General features: G+C 46.1%; 1 protein-coding gene across 3 annotated transcripts in view; it reads left to right on the top strand.

Annotated features, from left to right (window-relative positions):
• Positions 1 to 7,882: 7,882 nt before the first annotated feature.
• Positions 7,883 to 10,073, top strand: part of GARRE1 (granule associated Rac and RHOG effector 1) — a 104,322-nt gene continuing 102,131 nt past the window's right edge. For 2 of the 3 annotated variants that reach the window (XM_075537654.1, XM_075537652.1), the window contains exon 1: positions 7,883 to 7,948. The gene's annotated coding sequence lies outside the window, so the exon portion shown is untranslated. The remainder of the gene's footprint in view (positions 7,949 to 10,073) is intronic. The other variant, XM_075537653.1, reaches the window with a different exon arrangement.

Genomic DNA, 10,073 nt, shown 5'->3' with positions numbered 1-10,073 from the left:
CTTTGTTTTCCTAATGGGCTTGGGTAAGAAGGCAGGGAAAGATATTACTGTACATACTCAAGTATAAGCCAACCCACATATAAGCCAAGGCATCTATTTTTACTACAAAAACTGGGAAAACTTATTGACTTGAGTATAAGCCTAGGGTGGGAAATGCAGCAGCTACTGGTAAATTTCAAAATAAAAATAAATACCAATAAAATTACATTAATGGAGGCATCAGTAGGTTAAATGTTAAATATTTATTTCAAGGAAAAACAGTAAACTAACTCTGTAAGTGGAAAAGCGGGTCAACAAAAACAATATGGGATCAACAATAACTTTAAAAGTACAAAAGCCTTAGCTCAATCAGCAACCAAGCTAAAACACAAGAGTTAAAATCCTTCAAAGCTGGGTTCCTCCTCATCACCTGTGTGTCCAAACAGAGCTTCAGCTTCAGCTGGTGTGAGGTTGTCAGCATAGACATTGTCGTCCTCACGGAGTTCTCAGTCTCACCATCACTGCTCTCGTTCTCATACCAAGCGCTGTCCTCACTGCCATCCATAGTGTTACTGGTGCCACCTTCACCGTGTCCCCCGGAATCTCTTCCCAGGTGTCACAAACCCACTGGACATCCATTCCAAATTTCTTCCAGACATTTTTTTGTTCTGTCTTCATCCATCCAGCCTTTAGTATGTGTGTGCACTGTAGTTCATGGTGGGAATTTGACCTTTTTAGGCAAGGTCTTTCTTTCAAAAATAATAACAGGCCGCAGCTTAGTTCTATTAGCTAAACATGACAGACAGATCGACTTTGACTTTTCTTTTTCTTCATTTCCTGTGGTTCTAAGTAAAATAGTAGTTTGGTCTCCCAAACTTGCCACAGTTCTGTTGCTGGAAAGATCAAAGGCCATAGGTGTTTCATCTATATTCCCAATATTTCCCAGGTCATAGTTATGGATTCTTCTTTGTTTTATGATTAATGAAGGGAATGACATCACTTTTTCATCAAGGTCTTTTGGCAACTTCTGTGAAATCTTTGTTCTTTGCTACAAACATAGGGCAGACCTATTCAAGAAGCAGGTACACCATCCTGCGGGCGCAACAAAATGTTCAATGCCTGGTGCTTTTAATTTTTCGTCTTTAGCCATTTGAAGGGCACATAGGGGAATTCCCATGCATATTACGCAGTAACCACTTTGACAACACTCCATCACCCATTTAAGCAATCAGTCTCTAGAGCCCCATATGAGGTCGTTAAACCACATCAAACTTTGTCTTTGGAATCTCCTCTAAGTGAGCTTTCATTTTCTGCCACTGTCTCACTTGTTTTTCATAAACACAAAATTCACTACTCGCAATACTGTTATTGCTTTCCTCTTGACACAACCTTAAGCTTGAAACCAGCTTCATATGACCTACATTTTTGTTTTGGTCCAGGTTTAGAAGTATTGGGATTCATTTCTAACAGGATAATAATAATAATAAAAACTTTGAAAAAGAATGTCGTACCATTAGAGGAGCCAGTCCACAGAGAGGACCATATGGCTGGCCCCACTAACCCAAAGCTCTCACTGACCCAAAGCCCTATAGGGGACAACACCGGAGACTCAGTGGGGGAATTGCACCCAATCTAATTCCACCACACTGAGACAAAACACTAAGGGGGTGCAAGAGAACAGCAAGGGGATGGAGTGGCAAGGTCTCCAGAGGGAGCTGAAGGTGGACTTTGGGGCCAGGGCATGGTGCCCCAACAGACTGGACTGAAAAACACTCCTAAAGGCCAGCAAACAGTCCTTCAACTAACTACAAGCTTTTCTTTCTTGTTGTGTTTTGTTTAGTCTTTTTTGGCATTGTTTTGTTGTTGTTGTTTTGTTGTATATTGTTCCTTGGTTTTGCTCCGTCTTGTTTTTGTGTGTTATCTCCGCAGGTCTGTCTAAATAAGATAGGCTGGATGAACAATCTGGAGGAGAAAACAACGGAACCAACAGTTCTGGGAGACGTAGGAAATGGGGAGGTGGGGGGAAAGGTAGTGGTGTTAACAAACCCAGGGACAGGGAACAACAAGTGATCCAAATTGGTGGTGAGAAGGGTGTGGGAGGCCTGGTAGGGTGTAGTCAAGGGTAATGTAACCAAGAGGAATTAGTGAAACCCAAATGAAGGCTGAGCATAATAGTGGGACAAGAGGAAAGTCAAAGGAACTAGAGGAAAGAGTTTGGGGCAAAGGGCATTTATAGAGGTCTAAATAAAGGCATGCACATGTGCAAATATATCTATATATGAGGATGGGGAAATAGATCTATGTGCCTATATTTATAGGTTTAGTATTAAGGTAGCAGAAGGACATTGGGCCTCCACTCAAGTACTCCCTCAATGCAAGAATACTTTCTTCTATTAAATTGGCATTCTATGATGCTCACCTTCCTGATACAACCACTGAAGACAAAGCGGGTGCATAAGCAAATGTGGTGAAGAAAGCTGATGGTGCCCGGCTATCAAAAGATATTGCATCTGGGGTCTTAACGGCTTGAAGTTAAACAAGTGGCCATCTAGCTCAGAAGCAACAAAGCCCACATGGAAGAAACACACCAGCCTGTGCAATCATGAGGTGTTGAAGGGATCAGGTATCAAACATCATCAGAACAAAAAATCGTATCATTGTGAATGAGGGGGGCAGTGCGGAGTGGATACCCAAAGCCCATTTGTAGGCCACTGCATATCGCCTTACAGAAGGGCCTCAGGGAGGAAAGGAGCCAGTCAGGGTGTGAGGTAGCAACGATGAAACATACAACTTTCCTCTAGTTCCTAAATGCTTCCTCCTCCCCCAATATCATGATCCCAATTACACTGGTACAGATAGGAAGTGGAAACACAGGAATCCAGGGCGGATGATCCCTTCAGGAGCAGTACTTTGAGTGATAATACTGAGAGGGTGGAAGGAGGGTGGGTTGGAAAGGGGGAACCGATTACACGGATCTACATATAACCTCCTCCCTGGGGGACAGGCAACAGAAAAGAGCGTGAAAAAAGGTGACTAGACGTCCTGCTTTTGGCGGGACAGTCCCAATTTTTTAACAAATTTTCCTGCATCCCTTGGCGTTTTAAAAAAGTCCCGGTTTTTGGAAAGAATGCACGACAAGCTAGGGTATAGGGTTTTCGGCTGCCATGTGGCTATTTCGCCAGGATATGAGTTTTACCAATGGTGTCCCGCTTCACCGCTATTAAAATCTGGTGACCTTATTACAGTGCAAGATATGACAAAATAATAATTTATAAATTATCAGGGGTTCATGAGGGAGGGGGCAGTGGGGAGGGAGGGACAAAAATGAGGAGCTAATGCCAGGGGCTTAGGTGGAGAGCAAATATTTGAGAATGATGAGGGCAATGAATGTACAACTGTGCTTCACACAATTGATGTATGTATGGATTGTGATAAGAGTTGTATGAGCCCCTAATAAGATGATTAATAAAAGAAGAATGTCATACCATAGCAGCTGAATTCTCAAAATATACTTTATGCCCTACTCCAAAAATAAGCCCTAGTTTAGTTCTTAAAAGAGGTCAATTTACAGTAAAAACGGTGGTGTCCAGGCAACTACCGGTATACATATAAACAAGTAAATTCAATTGGCAACAGAATGCAGCAAGACAGATAGACTTCGCCACGGAAAACAGATACCCTGAAAAGACACAACCAGACCCAAAACATGCTGGCTCACCAAGGGATCTGACAGAAATTCGGGTGTGGAGAGTTTGGTATGGCAATATTCCAGAATGTGATGACATGACAGTTTGCATAGAGCGGCCTGTCTTAGGGCTCAGACTGTACACGCTGCGTTGTGTACGCACTGTGTTAGTGCATGCACGGCATTACTGCATTTGCAGCGGTACCGTGTATGGATGGCGAGCGCTAACACCACACGCAGCAACACAGCGCGTAGACAGTGCAGCATGTATATCATGAGCCCTAACCCAGGCTGCTCTACGCAAGCATAGTCAACACTGGGTACAGATAGGGGTTAATAAGAAAATTAAAAATAAAATAGAGCAGACTAAGTACTGTAAATAAACATACTGGATATCCAAGACCAGAGATATACCGGTACTTGTATTCCGCCATGCTTGGGCGGAGCAAAGGGGCGTGACCAAGCACGGGTCAGACAGTAAAGGCTCTGACATTGGTCACAGCCTGGGAGAGGAGAGGGAGAAGAGCGGCCGTATCCGGCATTCACCTGACGAGGATGCTGTGTGCCCGGTACTAGCTCACAGAAGCGGGCAGGTTCTTGCCCAGTATGGCACAGAAAACACAGAGGCTGCCGGGTCACCAGACCCACGTAGCGGCTGCAGAGACGGGAGAACACCCTCACTGCACCGGAAAACAGGTAAGTGGGACCCTCACTCGAGTATAAGCCGAGGGGGTCTTCTTCAGCATAAAAAAATATACTGAAAAACTCGTCTTATACACAAGTATATATGGTAATTGGATGCTATGATTTCAGCTGTGAATGATTGTTAACAGGGTTCATTGTGATTGCTATCCTGTTGTGTATAAAATTAGCTAGCTCAAAAAAATTTTTTAATTTAAAAAAGAAATTTAAAAAGAAAAATTACAATTTTAAAATAAATATACAAAATAAAATAAAATTAGCTAGCTCAGAAGCAGGAAAGGGAATTTCACGACCATCAAGAGAAAAGAGGTAAGAGTAGGGCCTTGCATGAACTTCCTTGATCCAGGAGACAATGTTGACATCTGAACAGTGGAAGAGATGGAACAGTAACAGGCCCATGAGCCAGGGCAATGGACTTCCCAACCCACAGAGTGCTTGGGGCAGGAGGCTGGTTTTTGGAGTGGGGTGCATCTGGCATTTAATTGGAGGAGCTGTGTGCCCTCAAGCTGGCGCTTGTGGTGAAGTGACATGCCCTTTGGGCATTTATTGACAATTCTAAAAGAGCTTTGTTAATGCGTCCCAAGTAGGGCAGATGCCAGGCCAAAAGGCTGAGGGCCAGAGAGAGACCTATCTGTGGGCACAATAGAGAAGAAACTGTCCTGACTGAACAACTGTATCTGTAGTATTTCTCACATGAAGTGTGAGAAATAAACCTCATAATCTCAAGTATCATCTGTGAATTCAGTATGGTCATTGCAATGAATTCTAGAGCCCAGCAGAAAAGTAGAAGGTGTTCTGGGCGACCAATCAATGTGGGCTCTTCTCTTTATCCAGTGTTTACCAGATGCCTCCAGGTATTGCCAAAAGCTAGCCATGATCATCCTGGTTCCTTTTCCAATCCACATAGGAAAGACAAGACTACCACCTTGAACACTTTCTCCAACTGAACAATCCTTAACTCACATCCCTCCTCTGGTACCTTGGCTTCCATAGCCATGTCAGTAACATTCTGACCCTTGGTCTGTTATTGAAGCCCTAGTAAGACTTTGCTCCACCTTCACTTCTCGCTGAAGACTGCTGGGGCAGACCACTTAGTAGGAAAAACTGAATGAATGGTTATTATCCCTCAGTTCTTGAACCCAAAATGCATCCACAACTGTGACTAGAAATTCGACCTCATTTCTCCCATCAACTTGTCTGCTTTCAGACATTTTCTACTCTCTTCAAACCTTCACCCCAAGCTACCCTCACTCTTTGTTGCAGTCTGAGTTAACCTAGCCCTAAGTATTTTAGACCTCTCGCCCTGCAGCCTTTTGAGAACTTCACACTACGAATCAGATCAGCTCTTCTGCTGTAGATGCAGCCTTCTTTCTCTCAGCCCAGAAGAAAGATAGGGCTTTCTATTCCCACAGTTATTTTCTCAGAAACCAGGGGGGAGTGGGGAGGGGGGAGGGAAAAAAGGGAAATGAGCTGATTCCAGGAACCCAAGTGGAAGGTCAATTTTGAGAATGATGAGGGCAACGAATGTATAAGGGTGCTTTACTCAATTGATGTATGTATGGATTGTGATAAGAGTTGTATGAGCCCCAATAAAATGATTTTTTTTTAAAAGAAAGAAAGGAACCGACAGGGGCCAGTTCTGCCCCTTAGGGTCCCCATGAGTTGGAATCAACTCCATGACATTGAGTTTTGTTGGGTTTTTCTTTTTAGCCAGAGCCTCCTGACATGGGGACATGTTTATGTCTCTTCCACATGAAAACAAACAAAAAACAACTACCAAAGAAAGCATTTCTTCAATCTATACTTGCTTTAAGCCTATCTGAGGCTTCTACCATCACTTAAGCCCCAATGACTGACTCATAGATCTCCATCTCCAGCAAAATTTCTTCCCCAAGCCCCAGACCCACACTACTTAATCTTGGTGCTTCCTCCTCAATATCAAGCTCGCAAGGGGATCTTGGCCCCTTTCTTATCTTCCACCCACCTACATTTAATCCCCTTGAGGGGGACTGGGAGAGAATCCTCTTCCTGACCTTCCATATCCATCTCATCATCCACTTGCATTAACTTTCTTCCAATATCTTCCTCGAATGTGACTAATGTTCTCCATTTTATTGTCACTGTAGCCTGGTCAGTGGCTTTCATAGTGTTGTTCACACACCCAATGTGAGAAGCAAATCCACTGGGGGCACAGAAAGAAACTAGTATATTTGCCGGGGAGGGGGGGAGCTTTAAAGAGTTCCTGGAAAAATGAAAAGATAATGGAATTTTCCCACAAACTTTTTGAAGCTCTGTTATACAAACATATACTAAGGACCCCTCATAGCTTAAGGGGTACACATTGGGCTGCTAGCCACAAAGTAAACAGTTTGAAACCACCAGGTACTCTACCATAGAAAAATAAGGCTTCCTACTCTGGTAAAGAATTATAGTCTTGGAAATGCATGTCCGGTTCTACCCTGACCTATAGGGTCACTATGTGTTGGAACTGATTCAGTGGCAGTGTTTGTTTTGTTTTTTGGGTGGTTTTTATACATTATATATATAATTTTATTGGGGCTCTTTCAGCTCTTATAGCTACATCATTTGTATAAAACGCATTTATGTATATGTTGCCATCATCAATTTCAAAAAATTTCATACTATATTTTTAATCTTTTAAGATTATATTTTGTATGTTTCATAACATAAATAGCATATTAGTGTGGCATATGTATATAATTCAGAAATGAAGTATAGGTGGTAATCAAACTATTTTTCTTCTGAAAGATGTTCTGGAGCAAAATAATTGGAGATCCTGGTCTAAATCTGGGTCACTTTTGGCTTTGTCAGCACTTTGGCAGTTGCCTCCCAAGTGATCTCTACAACTCTTGCCTCCCCTCCCCAGTCCTTCTCCACACTGCACCCTTGAAACCCACAAAAGTGGTCAAGTAAGCTCTTTAGTTTTTTTAAGCTCTCAGGTAATCATCCAACTCTTCATCAAACCCAGAACAGTTGGATGCACCAGATTCTTCTACCGGAATGTCCTCCCCTGCCTTCTTTAAGTCTTCCTGACTTCTCTTTTATTAACTCAACTCCAGCTCATTTCCTGGGGGAAGAATTCCCCGACTAGGTCAGAGGACTTTCTAGCTCCCTCCACTTTCCTTCTTACCTCTTGTCACAATTGGCACTATATCATCATACGAATTTGAGACTTAAATTTTATTGTCCCCCACACTCAAGAAAGCCTACGAGTAAGGGTAAGGGCATTACCCAGCTTAGACCGTGCCTGGCACCTACCCTCAGTAATTCTGTAATCAATTACAAAACTCGAGCAACCACCATGCCGCTGACCCTTTCCGTCCGCAGGCCCGGCGGGGGCGGACACAAGCGTGGCTCTGCGGGCTCCAGCGGCCGGCCCTCAACCCCTACCCTGACTGTACCACGTGGGGGCTTCTCGGTCCCTGGGGAACCAGGCTCAGTGACACTCGCGCCCAGAGCCGCGCCGAGCCGCCTAGGGCGGGGGCGGGGCCGGCCGAAGACGTCACTTCCGGTGTACACAGCAGGTCGAGGGCGGTGCGCTGGCGGCCGGGTGCGTCGCAGGTGAGGAGCGGGCGCGAGTGGGCTGCGCCGGGCGCCGGCGGAGGGGGGTGGGAGGTGGGCCGTCGGCTGCGGTGGGGTCGGCGGCAGGGCGAGACTGTTGGGGGGACCGCTTCTCTCGGGGGCGCAGGTCGTTCGGGACCCAGGGCGCCCGCCCCTTGCCCGCCCGCTGTGGAGGACGCCGGTCTCCGAGGGCGCTGGCCCGGGCGGACGGCAACCCGGAGGGGCCTCCGGCGAGTGTCCCTGAGAGGGGCGCGGCTGGGACCCCGCGGAATGCGTCGCGGACGGGGCGAACCAGGCTGTGGGGGAGGTGCGCCCTCCGCCGCCGAGGCCGGGGCCGCCGAGGTCGGCGCGGCGCGGGGACTGGCGCCCGGAAGCCCCCGGTGCCGTGCGTACCGGGCTGGCGGCCTGTGGGCGGCAGGAGGGGAGGCCGGGGTCCGTGGCTGGCGGGGACGCGGCCCTCACGCCGCCCCGCGGCCGCCCGGCTGGCTGTGCACGCCGCCGCCGCTGTGGAACACGATTTTCCGGCCCGGTGGAGTCCGGTGAAGGCAGGGGGGGGGGGGGGGGGGAGGGTCCCGTCTGAGGAAGACTCAGGGAGGGGTCGGGAGTGAGCAGGGCTAGGGATGAAGCAAGCTTGGCTGGCATAAGAATTATGTTTGACAGATTAAAAAAATATATTGTTTGCCAAAAACTCCAGCTTTTTGAGGTTGGGTGGGTTGAGACACCAAATTGAAAATACCTTTTAAGATAATATCTCACCACCACCCCCCACACACACATTGTAAAAAGTAATTCATTTTCACTGTACAACATTTGAGACAACACAAAACCTATAGGGGAGAAAATGGAAATCACCCACCAGCCTAGCACTCAGTGACAACTAGTAACATTCTGGGGTAACAACAAATAGATCAGACATCAAAAAATAAAAATTCATATTGTGTGCTCATCCTCCTGATAAGATTGCTGAAGACAAATGGGTGCATAAGTAAATGTGGCGAAGAAAGCTAGCAAAAGATACAGCATCTGGGGTCTTGAAGGCTTGAAGGTAAACAAGTAGCCATCTAGCTCGGAAGCAACAAAGCCCACATGGACGAAGCACACCAGCCTGTGCGATCACAAGGTGCTAAGGGATCAGTTATCAGGCATCATCAGAACAAAAATCATATCGTGAATGAGGGAGGGAGTGCTGAGTGGAGACCCAAAGACTATTTACAGAAGGGTCTCAGGGAGGAGTCAGGGTGCCATGTAGCAACGATGAAACATACAACTTTCCTCTAGTTCCTAAATGCTTCCTCCCGCTCCCACTATCATGATCCCAATTCTACCTTACAAATCTGGCTAGACCAGAGGATGTACACGGGTACAGATAGGAACTGGAGGCACAGGGAATCCAGGGCCGATGATCCCTTCAGGACCACTGGTGTGAGTTGCGATACTGGGAGGGTGGGTTGGAAAGGGGGAACCGATTACAAGGATCTACATACAGCCTCTTCCCTGGGGGACGAACAACAGAAAAGTGGGTGAAGGGAGACATCGAACAGGGCAAGATATGACAAAATAATAATTTATAAATTACTAAGGGTTTAGGAGGGAGGGGGAGTGGGGAGGGAGGGGAAAAATGAGAACCTGATGCCAGGGGCTTAGGTGAAGAACAAATGTTTTGAGAATGATGAAGGCAATGAATATACAAATGTGCTTTACACAATTGTTGTATGTATGGATTGTAATAATAGTTGTATGAGCCCCAAATAAAACAATTAAAAACAATAACAAATAGATGTGGTGTGGTGGCATTGTTGCCAGCAAGGATTCTTGGGAGTTGGGCTGTGAACCAAAAGCTCAAACCCACTAGCCGCCCGGTGGGAGAATGATGCTGTTGTCTGCTTCTGTAAAGATTCATAGGAAACCCTCCTGGCCAGTTCTACTCTGCCCTGTAGGATCACCGTGAGTCGGAATTGAGTGGATGGCAGTGAGTTAGCAGGGGGGTTTGTTTTTTTAATGTTACTGGTTTCATAGTAGGAACCTAGGTGATGTGCTTACCACTAGGTTGGGGTGCTAACCATAACATCATGCTTCAAAACCATCAGCTGCTCTGGGGGAGAAAGATGAGGCTTTCTCCAGTACA

The sequence above is a fragment of the Tenrec ecaudatus genome, chromosome 18 (assembly GCF_050624435.1).
Source record: "Tenrec ecaudatus isolate mTenEca1 chromosome 18, mTenEca1.hap1, whole genome shotgun sequence".
Lineage (NCBI taxonomy): Eukaryota > Metazoa > Chordata > Mammalia > Afrosoricida > Tenrecidae > Tenrec > Tenrec ecaudatus.
The sequence above is the reverse complement of the archived record's forward strand: the minus strand, read 5'-3'. Positions and strand labels throughout refer to the sequence as shown.